The sequence below is a fragment of the Cyprinodon tularosa genome, unplaced genomic scaffold, assembly GCF_016077235.1.
Source record: "Cyprinodon tularosa strain WSP-4 unplaced genomic scaffold, ASM1607723v1 ctg458, whole genome shotgun sequence".
NCBI lineage: Eukaryota > Metazoa > Chordata > Actinopteri > Cyprinodontiformes > Cyprinodontidae > Cyprinodon > Cyprinodon tularosa.
In genome coordinates this window covers 1,014,879-1,033,696 of record NW_024039183.1, presented here as the reverse complement: position 1 = coordinate 1,033,696, position 18,818 = coordinate 1,014,879, and positions in this window count along the sequence as shown.

Genomic DNA, 18,818 nt, shown 5'->3' with positions numbered 1-18,818 from the left:
TTCATATCCAGTTTTGAATCCTTATCCAACCAGGGTTTACATTAGCATTGAGGGGACAGCATTTCCCCATTGTTGCTTTAACGCTTTGTTGCTGTCCATTCACTTCACACTAGTAGCAGCTGCAGCTTTCGCCCCTACAGTATATTCTCAAAAACATCAGGAAAAATGTGCTGCTTGAATGGTCTTTTTTATGAGTAATTATTAAAAGAAAAATAGGAAAGTAGTCTTTAAGGTACAAATGTTTTTTTTTTATTTTAATAATTTTTTCCATTTGACATTCCATTTCAATACATACTAAAAAGGAATACTGGAATCCTGGAAAATTATACCAGGCAGGTTTAACAAACAAGTTACATGGATAGTAAAACCCTCAAGAACAGGGGTCTTCTATGTTTTCCAGACCAAGGACCCCCAAACTGCTGGCGAGATGGAGCGGGGACCCCCTAACTATATATATTGTATGAAATTGTGTCCTATAGTCACTCTATTACAGATGGAGTAATGTAAAGAAATTAATTTCTCCCTGGGATTATTAAAGTTTTTCTGATTCTGATTCCTGGTTGTTGTGAAGGAAACAGTGTCCAGCTTGAAAGAGCTCCTGTGTGTCGCTGAATGTGAGCATTGATGACTGAAAGATATCTTCTGCCTCCATTTATCTGTTTACTACAGTGTGTTGATTTCATGTTAATGAGTATTTAAAGACATTTCAATTAGTGGGGGAAAAAAATGCGGGGGGGGGAATATAAAAATATCAACTAACCATGCAGACCCTCATGCAGTACCTCCGTAGACCCCCTAGGGGTCGCGGATCCCCTGTTGAAGACCTCCGCTCAAGAAGATTTTACTAAGACAAACTGAGGGACCAGGCTGAGGTAGGAATGTAAGGTTACTGAAGTGCGGATTTTTTTACTGAAAGCCGGCGGGCAAACTTGTTGCCATCATCCTCACCGACCACCTGGTCATAAACCTGTTTTAAGTGATCATACTGCTGCTGTGGCTTCCACGCTGCATTTTGTTTTGATGACGCACGCGGCTGTAGGCTACGACACTGGTAGCTGGTGTTGCCAGATTGGGTGTTTTTCCGCTACATATTAAGGCCTGTTTACGGTGTGATTTAGCCGGGGTTTCGCCTGGAGGGCTTTATAGAAATCTGGCAACCTATTGAACGGAGCTGAACTGAGAGAGCGTGCCGTTCACAGACACCAGAATGAACGAGTTCACAAAAACGTTCATCAGGCAATAATGCAGTACGTTCAGTTCACGTTCGCCCAAAATATGAACGAGTTCATGAACTTTCGTTCAATGAACGCGTTCAGGCACAACACTGCTCTCAACCACTGTGCTTGCCTGTTCCCATCTGAACGTTCTTCCTGAACTCTCTGTGGACTCCTTGAATCCTGAAACAGGCTGTTCCTGTTCTCATCCGTATCCCTGGTTGGGCTTCGGACCTCTGGGCCTTTCTGTTCTCGGTTTGCCTGACCTGGCTTGGACTCCTGCTAGCCCTCCAGAACTGCAGCATCGGGGACACTCCAAGCGGCCCCTGCCACATCTAGTTGGGAGCCCTCTGGCTGGATCCTACCACGTTCAGTGGAGATGGACTGAACTGATAAACCAGGTAAGTGACTCACATGGATAATCATCCTCCATCAGATTATCATGGTCACCTACCTGTGATTTTCTCCAGCCAGAGTTTCCAGTGAAGGGTGGTGCCAGCTGCACCCCTTGAAGATCTGCAGATCCGCCCGATGTTATGTTCTAAATAAACAGCTTTGAATTATCCCACTGACTGTCTCGCATTGAATACTGGCTCCCAGTGGCGGCCGGCCCATAGGGGGCGCTGGGGCACCGCCCTCCCTGATAAGAAGAGAGAAACGTAAAATATATTTTTAGAAATTAACTCATAAATGTCAGTTTACTCTCTAGACTGTGTACCTATAAGCAAAACAAATTATATAAACTACATTTCCCTATCTACTGTCATTAATTTGTGGATTTCCACAGACAGACTCCTACCGTCTCTGTTCTGGGGGCTGTGATCAGACAGCCCCACATTTGCAGAGAATCTGTCAATCATGTACTATTGCTAGGTGAATTTAATGGCCAATCAGCGTCTCGGAACTTTATGGTATTGGGGCGCTGAAAATACTGCACTTTAACAGGCTTCTGAACCCAAGCGCAGGTGCAGACAATTAGAGGGAAGATGGCGAATGTAACGAACGAGATGCAGCTTCCACCAAATTCGGTGAGATCCTTATTTATCTACCAGAAGAACATCCCTGTTGTAGGATATGAACATTTCATGTCATGGTTATTGTGACTGTGACGAATCCACCTCGTCGCTTAAAACAACCTCTCTAACTTTGCGCGCCACACACACATTCCTGTTATACTGTGTTTGTGAGGACAAATACACTCGCGCTGAGACCAGTAGCTCTATTAACTTAAAGGGATAGTTCGGTATTTTTGACATGAATCTGTATGGCATCCCCATCACCAGTGGCATGCAATCACACTGACTTACCCCTGGCAGCGTCCTGTGAGCAGAGTTATCGTCCAGTTTTGGTCAAGCCGAAAGTAGTCCGGCAGGTTTTTAGGAACAGCGAAATAAAACTTTTCTCTTCCCAAAACATTATGTGTTCAAAAGAGTGATATTTTTGCATCCCAAAAACATTGTAGTGGAAAAAGTCACACGTCGTTATCAATTGGTCCTATTTTCTCTCTGTTCGTATCAGTGCGCGCCGTCATTCAGACAGCGAGCCCAACAACAGCCATGTCTCCCTCCGCAGGCGGAGGACCAATTGATAACGACGTGTGACTTTTTCCACTACAATGTTTTTGGGATGCAAAAATATCACTCTTTTGAACACATAATGTTTTGGGAAGAGAAAAGTTTTATTTCGCTGTTCCTAAAAACCTGCCGGACTACTTTCGGCTTGACCAAAACTGGACGATAACTCTGCTCACAGGACGCTGCCAGGGGTAAGTCAGTGTGATTGCATGCCACTGGTGATGGGGATGCCATACAGATTCATGTCAAAAATACCGAACTATCCCTTTAAAACACACAAGCTGTTCCTGGTTACCTGCTGGCGTATTGAGGGTGCACACTTAATATTTCAGTGGGGTTAGCCGTGTGTGTGTGTGTGTGTGTGTGTGTGTGTGTGTGGGTGTGGGTGTGTACGTGTTTATGCTACGGGGACTTGTCATCTTCAGTCTGGCTGCGGCTTTGCTGGGTTCAAACCCAGTTTGGTGTAATTGAATAAGTCAATGAAAAAAGAATTGTGTAAAAGAATTAAGTTGTAAAAATTATTTGTTTTTGTACATCAATTGTTTGTGGAGGTAATATATGGACAAAACTGTGACCCAAATCATCACTGTTACTGTTATTATATAGTAAATTAAATCATTACTGTTAAATTGTATGTATTGTCCAATTGTTTATTTGAATTCTTATTCCGGGTTAGTTGGAGACATACACTAGGCTATATCAGCCCCACCAAAAATATTTTTCACCAGCCGCCACTGCTGGCTCCCTATGTCCTTCTTTTTGACAGTAGGCTAATTGATTTTGATTGGTTTTTAGCTTCTTGTTTCTAAACAGTTAATTAAATATTTATTCCATGTTTACTGTTGCTGATCTTGACAGATCAAGACAGTTTAAAAATCTGCTGTTAGGTTTAAACTGTTAATATCCACTGTGCAATTAAATGTGTTTTTGCTCTTAAACAATTTCTTAAAATGTAAAGATATTGTTTTTCTCTGAACTGCTATATCAGAAATTGTTGCTAGGAGTTTCAGAATAATCATCAGCACAGTAGTTAACTTTAATGTCCAAAGATTGAAAATAGATACAGTTTTGTTCAATGTCTGTCAACCTGACTAGAGGTCTGTGTATCTTCCAAAACATGCAGTGGCGTCAAAAGTATTAATGTTTATTACGCAAGTAGAAGTATAAATCCTACTGTTTAAAACCCTTTTGCAGAAGTAAGACTTTAAATATAAGCTTTTTACTCTAGTAAAAGTGTAAAAGTATCTTTTTTACAACTACCTAAAGTATAAAAGTAAAGGAAATGCAGGAAACAAAATTTTAAGGACAAATGCTTTAAACCTTATATTGTTTAGTGCACTCCCCTATTAAAGGAAAATTTCTCTATAATTCTGGATGATGACTTATCACAAATTTTCTTAGTTCTATCATTGTGTGTCAAACTTTTCATTCAATTAAAAAAACTATTTATTTTGATATATGGTTTATTTTGAAGTTGGTGCAGCACCAAATCCAACAAAAAAAGAAATTAACTGTCTGGATGAATCCAATTATTTTGATGGTTCTATGGTTTTTCTTTTTTATGAGCTTAAATGAAACAAAACTAAAGAGTTTGCTGTAAAAATTTAAAGAGAGGAAAGTACAGATTGAAAAAAAAAAAATGTAAGGAGTAAAAGTAAAAAGTTGTCTAAGAAATACTCCAGTAAAGTTTAGAAATCTTAATTGAATTAAGGTAACAAAGTATTCGTGGTTTGTTACTTGACACCTCTGATAACTGGAGAATGCATGTGGAAATAAATAAAATACTGAGCTGCTATTAATACTATACTATAATACTATAAATAATACTATAAATTAACAGTCATATAAAATAAAAATATGTGCATTGTATTTATCAATTTCAAACTAGACCTTATCTCAGTGACTGTGTTTCAACCATGTTTTTAGTAAGAAAATATTAATATTGTAAACACAGCTCCTAACCTTTAGTTTCCATGTGTGCCTTTGAAAAATGTCTTCAAGGAATTCACCAGGCTGTGCAGTGTCCTCTATATATTTGCAACTATTTGAGTTTATTTCTGCACTGAATTCACAAAGCATATTTCAATGAAGACATGCAGGAGAGTCATCCCTTCAGGTCAGGCAGGATTTTGCACTTATTTTTGCATCTGGTCGCAGTAGCTCTTTATTTTTGCCATAAACTCAGGAGATGCAGAGGTGATTAAACACCTAAAGAATATGTTTTCATTTTCATATTATTATTCTAATGAAAGTATTTCTTTGGATTCTGACCTGACAGTTGGAACAACATCTGGCTGGAGGAATCTTGTGTGCAACGATGCATGTCTTTGACTGAATTATTCAGAGCAACGAAGTGCTGACTGAAGTTAAAAATGTGACCAAGGTTCAGAGGAATGTCTCTCTCCTCCAACACCATGTAAAAAAAACATAGAAAAAAATAAGCAAAATGCTTTTACATACATGTACTGTATCTGCTCCCAATACAAGTAAGCTAATGTGTTTCACCTTTTTCTGTGTGACCTCAATATTTAGGTCCCATTAATTCCCAACTTGAAATCCTACAGCATGACCCTTGCAGGCTCTTAGGTAAAAAGGGATTTAAATCACATGTTGTCAAAGCAGATGGTTTAAAGATTTTTTTTTTCTGTTAAAAAATAATTTTATTTCTAATTCAAGCTTTTTTAATCTAACTCTGACTGCTTTTTCGTTTATGTTGGCATGATGATGCTTATTAAAAAGCCTTTTCTATGCAAACTTTTGTAAAAATAATTTATATTACTAAATCCGCCATTTCATATTCAAACAGTTATCTCCTACTTCTTTTAGAGGTCTTGTAAAATGATACTGCTTAAGTGTAAAATTAATGCTCTATGGAAATTCTGCTCCTTTGAATAAAGCATAACTCTACATATCAATACATATACTCATTGATTTATCTACAACTCTTATTTAGGAATTAAAGGAAAAAAAACCCAGATCAGATTGAAACTTTATTGTATAATATAGAGTAGAATTATAGAATTAATCTTTATTGTCATTACACTGTTACAAGTACAAAGCAATGGAATGAAATCTCTGCATTTAACCAATCTTCTTGGGGAGCAGTGGGCTGCCATTGTCCGGCGCCCTATGTTGGGTTAAGGGTCTTGCTCAGGGACCCAGAGTGGCAGTCCGTGGGAGTGGGGCTTGAACTCAGAACCTCAGAGACCAAAGAGCAAAATATATATAATATGCTAGCAAATGATTGGTTTGGTTAAAACAAAGTAAATATTTTATACACAACTGGTCATTGCTTTTCTGTGGCCAGGCACCCTTTCTCTCAGGGCCATCACTGAATCAGTCTAAAAATAAACAGAGGATGGAGACGTTGTGTTTTTTAATGTGATATTTTTAGTTAGTTTGTTTTGTTTACATATGATAATCTATGAATGAAAATTGTGTGTTCTCTTACTGAGTCAAATGTCTAAATTAGGACATTGATTTTCTATTACTCTGCTATTTTTGCTAAATAATTGCATTCAAACCAAAATGCAATATAACCTGTTTTTAACAGATTTATATGAGAGTGAGATAAAAACGTAAATCCACAAAATGCAAAATTAATTTTATTGGTTTAACTAAGCCACAGGCTGAAAAAAACCCTAATATTTTATGTGTGGCTTTAAAACAGTTGTTTAAAGTTAGAGAAATAGGTTGGGCAATGCTAAACGCTGTATTTCTGCTCTGCATTAAGCTGTTTTCAGGGAAGTCCATATCATCATACAAAAGCGTCCTTATTATTTATTCCATTGTGACATGGACTGTTGTGTTCAAGCAGCAAAGATACCCATTAATGAATCTCAATGCTACCCCTATTTAAAAATCGAATATAAAACCTTTTTAAAGTGTTTTTTTAATTCATGTTGACATGGCACTAAACCCAGATGTATTCCTTGTAAGATGCTAGCAGGACAAGAACAATGCTATGACCTCAGGATAATCAGGGAAGTTTTAAACCCAGGAAAGGTCATATATTAATGTTTTTATAACATTAAAATGGATAATGATGACAAACCTACAACACATTCATCCTCTAGTGTTTCTTTTAAAGACCTTTTGTTGCATCTGTTAATCAGAAAAAAATCAGCTCAGTGTACAATTCTCTATTCTTCTTTTTTTGGTTGCGAAAATACAAAACTAATAAAAATGTTATTAAAAAAATAAGAAAAAAAAAAATAAGTATAACACTTCTTTTTACCACAAGTTTCCCATATATCTTCTCTGGCTCTAGATAAAACTTCTTTCGTCTTTGATTCTGATAAATCCAGTTAGTTGTCGTGGTCTCTTACTGTCTGCAATCACCATTCAGTCAAAGGGTTTGGATTCATTGCCTGAATCTTGACAGAGGAAATAGCAGAAACTTTTTTCCCCAAGAGCCCTGTATCTCTCTCTCTCTTTCTCTTTGTCTCTTGGAGTTTGATGTTTTTCAGATGTTTTTTTTTTTTTTTCATTCAAACCAAAGCTGTGTCAAGCACCACTTCGTTGCCATTCAAAATCTCTGCATCAATGTGGGGATCTCTAAACAGGTACTTGGAGAGTTTTGTGATGGTGCAAATTTGTTGATAGCAATGATTTGTGACAAGGAAATAACTGAAGAGCTTATAGTGGTTTTCTAATGGATGCTAATTAGAGAAGGGGGCAGCAGGAGAGCAAAGAGGAAAATAATGGGAGCTTAATGCTTGGATGACTTCCTGATTGTTGTCCAGGCAATCCTCCCAGAAGTGGAATGACAGTTTAGAGTCCTGGACTGGTGGAAGTACAGCATGAAGCCACCCTGATCCAGCCAAAGCTCCTGGACTCACTGAACTGGTAGAATTTCTACAGGATCTAGCAGGCCTTGCTGTTCAGCTTACCATAATGAATAAACCATTGTGACCGTCTCAGTAAAATCCAGGTCAACCACGCTGAGTAAACAGCTGGTAAACAGGAGCTCCTTTTATTTGATGATGAGGTAAAAAGAGGGGAGAAGAGCTTGTCGTCTGCCATGCAAATTGCTGGCGATATATGTCAAGCGATATGGAATCACATTTGTTGGGAAGACACCAAGTTTCTCTTTTCCAACCTACAGTAATGGTTTGGATTGGTATTTTATGTTAAAAGAACCTCAGCCTGCCACCATGGAATCTATGTGTTTTGTGTGTTGTGTCAATTTCAAATGGGTGTCATTATAACTTATTGCCCCTTAAAAGTCAATTTTAATTGTTTGACAAAAATCATAGGACTTTCCATAGGAGAATCAGTTATTAAATGTATTTTTATTATTACTACTGGTGTTTTATTTAAAAATCACAATAAAATAATTCAAAGAATTCCAAACATTTTTTATCCTACTGTATGTTCAATATTTATGCTGGAGCACACTTTTTTCCATTCACATCATGTCTTTCTACACTGCTATTATTGGAAAAAAAAGGTCTTAGTCATATCAAACAAGAAAAAGATTGGTGGTCTTCATACAAGCAGCATTTATTAACCCTTGCAAGGGAGAACAGATCCAGTATTTGCCAATGTTCTATCTGCTGTAGTCTGAAAAAGGATTGCACAAACTATTTATTGCCCAAGAGAAAAGGTAGGGTTCTCAGATGCAACTTCACCAAAAAAAATGGCAGACAGTTTGCAACAAAAAGGGATTTTGAACAATCTTAAACCTAAAGGAGTTACACTCCCTTTCCAAAACATCTTACTGTGGAAAACAGCTTATGAGGCATCATTAGAATAAGCCTTTAGGCCTACCTGGTCTACTGTAGGAGGGGGTGCAGCCTGAATGAAAAGTTTTGTGCAGTCTGGAAAACAATCAAGTTTAAGTACAGGTTTTAAAATCAAGGAAAATAGAAATAGATCAGAACATATTTAAGAAAGAAAATAACAAACACAAGACATAAGTGGGGGTATGAGGTAATGTTTTTTTTTTGCAAGTATAGTCTTCAGAGTTGAGACCAACATTGAGTTTGATACTTGATTTTTCATAACATCTTTAGGTAAAATAAACTATATTCAAAGACGTAAAATAAATACCATTAGAGCATGAAATATGACTGATCTATGCGACTGTCAGCACGTTATCCTCAACATGCAAAATAAAGGTAACATTTTCTTAACTATCAGATTGAATATATGTGATTTTAGCATGGGCTGCTCAGCAGGGCAGTGGGTAGCACCGAAGCCTTGCAGACAGAAGGTTCAGATTCCTTTCTGCATGGAGTTTGCATGTTCTCCCTGAGCATGCAACCGGAGTAAAACAAACTATTTTAACCAAAGCTAGCATACCTCATCAATCTCATTAGTAGACTTCACTGTCAACTTTCTGGCATCTGCTCTACATGGTATACCCAAAAAAACGGGACCCATACATGTACATTCAGAGTCGCAACCACTCTCAGTTTCACTGTTGTAGCTGGGAAGACTCAAGACAATCTAAGTCGAATAAAGTAAGATGATTAATAAGTTTAAATGTTTATCTCAGAAAATCTGTGTATTTACATTTAATGTTAAATAAATGTGCACTGTGTAAATTGATAAATTCATGAATAGTTTAAAGATTAAATAATGGATTCTTTATGTTTTAACTGGATAATTTAACAAATAAATCACTTAGTTGCTTTTAAGATTTTAAGATAAATAGGATGATGTAAAAAACCTTTGTTATGATTGAGATTATGTAATACCTCACTTTCCCTGGAAGACATGGATGGATGGAGTGATGGCTGGACAGATGGACGGATGGATGGACAAACGTATGTCTATACGGAAGGATTAATTGCTCTTTGTAGAGGACTTTTAAACACCTAAATTGTTTTGTTGATAATATACTCTCAGATATTACAGAACCTCAAATTTAAGTGTTAATCCTTAATATCTTGTAACCAGTCAACACTAGATGGCCCCATGAGACTTACAAAAATATAAATTCTTAACTCATTTTGTGCAAATGCATTGCTCTGATCAGGATGAACACATATTCTTTTTGAGAGTTCATCATTTTGATGCAAAGAAGCAAACTAGAGTGATTTACATGAAAGAAAACTTGGAACATTGTGCCAATGTAAACACAAAAACAAAACCCTTTAATGCAAGGCATCTTGTAGATGCTAAAAACCAGACCCAGTGTGAGTAGAGAAAACAAAACCCTGTGTATTGTGGGCCAGCTGATGTAAACAAAAGGGATTAGATAGTGAAGCTTGAGGGCTTTAATGTCTCAGATCTCACAGCACTTCTCTCTAAAGTGGATTATGAACCTGATATTGGTGTCAGAAGTTTACTTGAGGGCAGGAGATGGTAGAAATAGAAGGTATCGGGTAATCTGCTGGTAGACAGAGAATGAAGAATTGGCAACTGGAGCAGGATAACAGTATATCTAGCCTGAAGAAAGACTTAAGATCCGCACAAGGAAGCAATAAAGTCATAGTATTATATAATAGCAACTGTCGAGAGCCTGAGAAGAGGTTTTCACACGAGGGTGAAGCTGTGATTAGAGGAAGATTGGAGTTCAAATCCAAGGGAATCCCTTGCGTGTGCAGGTCCTTATTAAATCATACTTTCTCAGGGTATAGAAAACAATCAAAATGGAGCCAGGGAAGGAAGATGCAGGAGTGGGAATAGTGCATCTGTGCTGGGGACTTTGGAGTAAATGATGGAAAAGGACCTGGTGGGAGAATATAATAACTTCAGGCAGCTGTACCCTCTTATTTTAATGATATGAATAATGTAGCAAAAATAATCACATTACCATGTTCGCCTAAATGCTGTTTTTTTATTTCGTAAGTATTACATTAAGCTCTCCCAGCAAATGCTGCTCACTCTTTAATAGATAAACTGTTTTATTTCTGTTTATGACTCTTTGTTTTGGTTGATGAAGCTTTGATATTTCAAGTAATTATTGAACTTTCTGCTTAGATAAACATGCATGAAATGTGGTACAACAGCACCAACTCTCAGAAGGCAATGACATGAAAACAATCAAGATAAACAGAATTTAAAGGGATTTTTACAGGATTTTTATGAAAGGACGTTTTAAATGTAATTTCAATAGAGATTGCTTACTGAAAGAGTATAAAACTACAGCAGAAAATGGGCATGTGGAGACATGGAAGGCAAAAAATTGCAAAAATATGTCACTGTTTCTATTTACTTTAAACTAATTCAGTCTTAAAATATCGAGTAAAGTTTTTATTATCAAAATCATTTGCTAGAAGCAACTTGTGGAAAGCAAAGAGCTGTCTAAATTCCCTTAAATCTTTCTGGTTTCAGATTACTTAAGGAGATTTTTCTAAACTTCTGAATGTTTTAGTAAGCAGCCAGACTTTTAACAAATTAGTCAAAAAAATACTCAAAACAGATGTCCAAGAGCTAAGGATAACTTGAAATGGAATATTTTGGAATTAGCATAATTTTTTCTTTCATCAGTATTTCATGTTTCACATCACAGTTGTGCTTGAAAGTGTACCTACCATTAAAGAAAATGATAAATTCACTCTTGTAATTCACATAACACAAACATTAAAAAAAAAGTCATGATAAAAAAATTTACTCAATGTTAATTCAGTTAAATAAAGTATGGATTTAGAAATTTTATTTAATAAAAAAAATAATTCTAAAAATAAACATTCCAAGACAAATTGAGGTACCTTGCTTTTGAACAAAGAACCAACCGCCCTGTCAACAGTTGCAGAAGTCTTACTGAACATTTCCTGAACATTACAGAAAACACCTGATTTCAGTGATTGACTCAAAGTGTTACTCAACAACAGTTTATTTTAGGAGCTCCTTTACACTGTTTTTATTTATTGATTTATATATTTATTCAAAATCATTGCCATTATTTTTTTATTATTACTTTTATCTATGTATACAATGAATATTTACTGAGAAAATATTTATGCATGTACAGTATTTTTTTTTTCACTGTTACAATTTCCTACAGTAGTCCTGAGGTTTATTTAGTGTATGGTCTGTTCCATTGGAATGTGAGATTCTAGATTTCGGTAAAAGAACAAAAAAAATAAAATAAAAAATAACCACACACAAAGAAGTGCCTTGAAGATTTGAGCCATTGCAAATAACAGAAAAATGAATTGTGTGGCAAGTTTGATTATGAGTAAGATAAAAATACAGCTTATCAGACAACGTATTCATTCTGATAAAGCAAGATTTTAGATTTATTTTTTCGGTTCCTTAGAGAATCAGAAACAATGAAAAGGATAACACTGGCTGAAAATTGATGTTTGACATTTACAGCAAAATATCACAACAAAACAGCTTTGATGACTTAGGTGTGCATTACATTGCGGTCTCAGGCTTCAAAATTGCTGCAGATATCCTTGTGGCTCCAGGTGCACCGAGAAGCATTATCTACAGGGTACAGAAGGAATAATACTTCTAACGTGACAAACATGCTCATTTTTTCTCGCATAGTTTTCTTCAAGGTTATTTGCAGCAACAACATGCAAAAATTGTCAGTGATAAGGCTCTGATGGACCTTTTTACTTTTCCTGCACAAATAACTAAATAAGAAAAAAGTCTCAGAAAGCAAACACCCAGCTGGCAAAGATGGTGAAACAATTATCAGCTGAAAAGACACTGATCGCCCCAGGGTGTCCTGTGGTGTCTGGCATCAGGACTTTGGGTCCTGAGGGTTATCAGGTGGGGCCCCAGTAAGTCAGGTTTGCCTTTCCACATCCTGCAGATGCATGATCACTTTGGGAGTTGGAAACTTTTAAGTCAATGCCTTGGGCTTTGTTGTTGTGCTACTTGGGCTGACTTTGGCCAGGTTTTGTGGTGTGGGCTGCAAGCCTTGTGCTGCTGCAGGTGGCTGGGCTGGCTGCTGCTATTTGGAGCTCTCCTTGATCTTTAACAAGGTAGAGTGTGTTAGGCAAACATCCACATGACTGCCAGCTGGACAGTGCATTGTAATGAGAGGATCAGCTTCACCTGTCAGCGGTCTTGATGTGTGTGCTGGGCTGATTCGTGTGTTTTTCTCTGGAAGTGAAGGGTGAAAAAAAACAGCTCCAAATAAAGGGGATGGTAAAAATCTTTTATTTTTGGCAGAAACAACTGACTTTTTTTCAGCTCCGGTCAAGATTGTCTGTCTTAGACAGACTCTTACTTCTGGAAATATGCTGGAGTGACAGCAGGGTGGAGAACACAGACAGCAGGGGATGACGGCAGGATATACTGTGATGGTGCTTTGTTTACAGCACACTGAAGTCAACAGGCATGTTTAGAATGGAATAGAAATAACCTCAGTGGGGAAATTCACATTTACATCCAACATAGCCAAATGGAAGCATGCAGATGCACAGAAGGGTATAAAAAGAAGAATAAGAATGAGACATTGTGCTGTAGTGGAGACAAACAATGAACCAAAATGCTATACAGTTGTTGAAAATAAAATAATGAAACAGTTACAGGAAATTGCAACTAAATAGGGTGGTTTTAAGAATTGCACCAAAACCTGTATGTATACATTATACCTGAGGAATGCCAATAGACTATTTAGAAGAAAGAAAAAATGAGAGCAAAACAGTAAGATATATAAAATATATGTTTTATGTCTTAAAGACCTAATGATTGTTTTTTCATTCACAAAACCGTATTTTATTGTTACTAGCCTTGTTTCCACTCAATTGATATTCAAATGTTCAAGAATTTCGACCTAACAGTCCAAATCCAGTTCAGATTTTATAGTTACCTCAGATGCAGCCCAACCTTTAGGAGACAAACCAGTTATATTTAGGGGGTTGTGATGATCTTATTTTTAATAGAATCAATCTTATTTATGCAGAATTCCATAAAATCATCACCGCTAAGAGCAGCGGGAATGGATGGTTCAACAGAGCTATGGCTCTGAGTTATTTTGTCAACTGCAAAAAACAAATAAAATAAATCTAGGGTTATTAATTCTATCACTTAAGATAAATATGCTGCTTTTGTTTTACAAAGGGACATTTTTTACAGCAGTAAACTGCTTTTTCAGATTAGGTAGGATTCCTGTAGGCATGTAAAGTGCCTTTTTTTCTCCAGTTTCCTGGCATTTGTCTTCAAAGTGTGCATCTCTCTATTAAACCAATCTGCTAAGAGTCCCAGATGCTGATGCATCGGTGGTTGGAGGACAGGCAGGAGATCAAAACTGGGAGTTGATGGAGGGCAGAATGATCCAGAGGGCGAAGCCAAAGTCGAGGTTTGAGACATGCTTGGTTGTCATAGCCAGCAGGTCAGAGATCCAGTGAGGTGCCGGGGAGAATCCAGGACAGAGCCAGGTCACAGCTCCAGGAACGGTACTCATACAGGTAGAGATTCGGAATCAGAAGACACATCAGGCAAAGTGATCAGACAGGTATGGGCAGGGTCAGACTTGAAAGTCAGAAAAGGTCAGGATCAGGTAATCACAACACAAGAACGCTAGAATAATTCTCAACAATGGCTCGAAAGTAATGTGGCACTTATGACTGGTCTGAAGACTGGTTAAATAGAGAGTAATGCAGGTGGATCAGATAATTAGGTAATGAGAACTGAGGTGTGTGAAACGAGCAATCAGACCAGACATTAGCACCAAGATCATAAAAGGAAGCTGTTCATCTCTTTTTGGAAGAGCTTTTGGGACCAGAAAGAATCTTCCAGTACAGCCCTTAAGTTGAAAATTATTTTTTTTGCATTTGCGTATTTGTCTTGTGAAATTCTTTATCAAATTATTGAAGCAGTCTTTTGTCAGCCAAATTCTGGAACATCAGAAAAAAAAGAAGAAAAAAAAACAAAACAGTGTCAGAATCAAATGAAATCTTTTTCAATAACCTTTCGCGTTTACCATCACTATTGCTCCAATGATTAAAACTAAATCTTTTAAATTAATCTATTTAAATGTGGAGTCATCAGTGCAAAAATATCACTTTCCCTCAGACTTATGCTGTACTGTTCTTCAAAATGTCATATTTTCATAAAGGAAAACTCCTTAAAAAAGCCAGATAAATCGTGAAATCCGCCTCTGATTGGTCTGGGCTTACGTGAATAATTTGCTGTAGTGAAGATCCCACATCAAAAGCAAAATTAAGTCCATGCTGTAGAGCAAGAGCTGCCATGTTCACATGCTTTGCATAATGAGATGTGATCACAATATGAGCAGAATGCAAGCACGCATATAAATCATAGCTGAAAGTAGGAATCCGAGGTTAGATTGTTTGAAAGCTACCTAGCATATTGAGATATAGTGGTCAAAAACAAAAATGACAATCAAGCCTTAGGGGTCATGGAGATAATTTCATGTCAAATAAAAGAGAATAACGTAATCTATTAGAAAGAAGCAGAAAAAAGTAAATCTAATACAACATAACAAAGCAGCCAATCTTAAGGTCTTAAATCATAGCTCATTATCTGAGTATGTTTTGTACATACATGCTGCCATTTTTCTAATTTTATTATTGTTGGCACATTTCTACCCCTAAATATTGTTGTAATGATGTTTTTGTACACCTAAAAAATAGGTAAAACCAGAAAATATTTGAAAGGATAATTCCTTATTGTCTGGAGGAACCACACTGTAATAACTGATGTTACAGGGGTTACACATACTGTATTAAAAAAATCACATCTTTCCCAATTTTCAGAATTTTCTGAATTGGTAAGGATAATAATCAAATTTCTTTTAGAAATGGTTCAAAAAAATGATGGTCTATTGATTTTACATTTAAAAAAGCCACAAACATTATGTAACTAGAATTTTTTTGTTTGAGAATCAATGTCCACACATAGCATATAGGCCTACTGTAAGAACATTTTCAATTCTCCATATCACATACTAATAACATTAGGTAAATATCAACTTGAAGGCTTAAGTTATTTTCAAAGTTAACCTTCATTTTATTCACACCCCTATCAGATTTAGATTATAAATTAGTTAAATTTACGGAAATTAGGAGTTAACAAAATGTATTAGAAAAGGTTTTGTTCAAAATCATGTACAACCTTGTCAGTATTTAATAAAAATCCTTATTACCAAAATGTTAATATGACTTCTTGTCAGAAGGAATTTGCGTAAAATTAATTAAAAGAGTACTTAACAGTTTTAAGCTAAATTGTATTGCACTTTGTTAAATAAACATAAAACGATGTGTAAACTGTAATTCTGTTTTAATCCCGAGAGATCTCAGTTTTAAACCTTGCATAAGTGTCAAGCACAGTAAAAAAGTTAAACTTTTTATTTTGCCTTTTTTTAATTTCATATTGTAACATCATTGTTTTTTGGTAGTATACACTATATTGCCAAATGTGTTTGCTCACTCATTCAAAATATTTGAATCAGGAGTTCTAATCACTTCTATGGTAACAGCTGTATTAAACGAAACACTTAGGGATACAGACTGATGTTACAATAGTTTGTTAAAGAATGGGCCGCTCTCAGCTCAGTAAATTCCAGCATATGATGGGATGCATGTGATAGGATCTTTGATAGGATGCCACGTGCAATAAATCCAGTCTTAAAAATTTCCTCACTCCTAAACATTCCACAGTCAACTGTCACCTGTATCATAAGGAAATAGAAGTGTTTGACAGCAACTCAGCATGGAAGTGCTGAAGCTCATAGTGTGAAGGTCACCAACTTCCTGCGGAGTCAATCACTACTCTCCTCTAAACTTCATGTGATCTTCAGATTGGCTCCACAACAGTGCACAGATAGCCTCATGGATTGGGTTTCCATGGTTAATACACTGTATCCAAGCCACACATCTCCAAGTGCAATGCAAAGCATCAGAAGCAGTGGTGTAAAGCACACCACCACTGGACTACAGAGACGCATTCTCCGGAGTGAAGAATCAAGCTCTCCATCTGGAAATCTGATGGATGTGTCCTGACCTCATTCTGCCAAGTGTGAAGTTTGGTGGAGGGGGAATTATGGTGTGGGGTTATTTCAAGAGCTGGTGAAAGGAACTCTGAATTTGTCTGATTAATACGTTTTGGACAATTTTTTGGGTGGCTATTATAATATTCCTTATTTTGTGGGAACAGCTTAGAGCTCCTCTTCCAACATGGTTGGTCCATAAAGACATGGATGGTTGAGTATGGTGTGAATGAACTTAAAGGTATACTATGCAACCGGTGTTGATTTTCCAGCGAGGCTCCCCCCAGAGGGCGAAAGTAAAAGTGCACTGTCGTAAATATGCACAGCTGTTCTCCTGGTTTCTCCGTCAAGCCAGGCGCAGCTGTTTTGAGCTTAGCAGACAGGCGAACGCAACGAATGACTAACACAGTGAAAGTATGAACATGCACACAGAGAGAGAGAAACCATTCCAATGTTACTTACAATCGCATCAGCAGAAACGCGAGGTCCGCGTCAGCCTTGCTGCCTTCTTTTTATTTTAGCTCTTGCCATTCGGAAAAAGCTTGCCCGATGTTCATCTGTGTACGACTCCTCTCTCTGTCCGGAGCCCTTTTCCTCTTTCTTGCCTGCTCCGACATGGGCTTTCGCTGTTTTCACGCTGGTTCCGCCATGATAACTGCACAAAGATCGCCACTGTGCTAGCAACGAGCATGCTTTTAACTGGGGGTGTGTAGCAGTTCTCGCCGTAAAGCAAGACCAACTCTCGCGAGACTTCTGAGCCTGTTGGTTCGGGCCGAGGGCTCCTGCAATTGCAAGTGCGGTATTTCCCCCACAGACCACCAGGGCGGCTGAGAATACCTTTGTTCAACCTGAAATGACTCATTTAATCATCCAAAACGTTATGGAACACATTAATTAACTGAAAAATGTTGCATAGTGTGCCTTTAACTGTCCTGACCTCAATCAGATAAAACACCAGCCTAGCCAGTCAGCAGAGACTGACTGGCAGGCCTTTTGTTCAACATCAGTGTGTGGCTTCATAGATGTGCTTCTGGAAAAATGCTCAAAATTCCCAGATGCTGTTGCAGTGTATCAGCTACTAGTAAACAAGTGGCAAGACAGTGGCTAACCTCAGCAGGCCACAGGATGGAGGGGATAGACCAAAACAATAATTCAACTAGCTAGCCCCAGTTAACCTTGGCAGGTCCAAAGGGAGGTGCAACAACCAAACCAAGCACAAACAACCAATCAACAACCATTTAATCTCAACAGCGAGGCGGGAAGGGAAGGAATCACAACCAGTTCTTAACTATTCAATGAAACAACCAATCCTCACAGCAGAAGAAAAGGGGGAAAGGACAGAATTTGATACCAGGAGCATGTGATCAACAGCATGATCAGCCTCAAACACAATAGGATCAGCAGTCAACCACTCAGCATCATCCGATTATTGAAATTAACACATGCAATCAGGCATATGATGCAGAATCAGCAGGTCAAATAAACTATATTAAGAGTAAATATACCATAGAACCTACTTCAAACAAAGACTGCCCAGACAGTTTTCAAGAAAAGGGAATTTTCTTACTTTTAAGTGCTCCCTGTGGTCGGGAGTGCAGTTGGATCAATCCTCTGCAGGGAAATTGCAGCTGCAGAAGGTAGATTTCTGTCAGTGATTCTCTTACATCTTCTACAATCTTTTGTAAAAACTGCACATTGCCATTTAACACAAAAGGGGTAAAATAGCAGGCCAAAATAGCAGAGATGGGGGACGTGGAGTCAACAAGTCATCTCCATTCCATGTATTTGTTCTGCCGAGCCACTGAACCAGGTGAGTCCAATCTGCACAGATAATTCAGTTGTACAGATTGGACTCACCTGGACTTTTGTGTATCTTTATCTAAAATATTTGATATATCTTTAAACTTAAACCTTACAGAAAATATTGTTTTTTAAATGCTTCTGCAAGAAGATGTTCAGCAGCAACATCCACATCACAGCCATCCGCCCTGAACAAGTCCGTATAAAAGTCCACAGAATACCTCCTCATCTCCGTTGGGTCTGTGGTCACCTTCCTATCCGGAAGGCAGAGACACACCATCTGTTTTTTTTTTTAAGCACCTGACTTCTCCAGATTAATAAAGAAGGTAGTTGTTACATCAATGTCCTTTAGCCTGGTCAGGT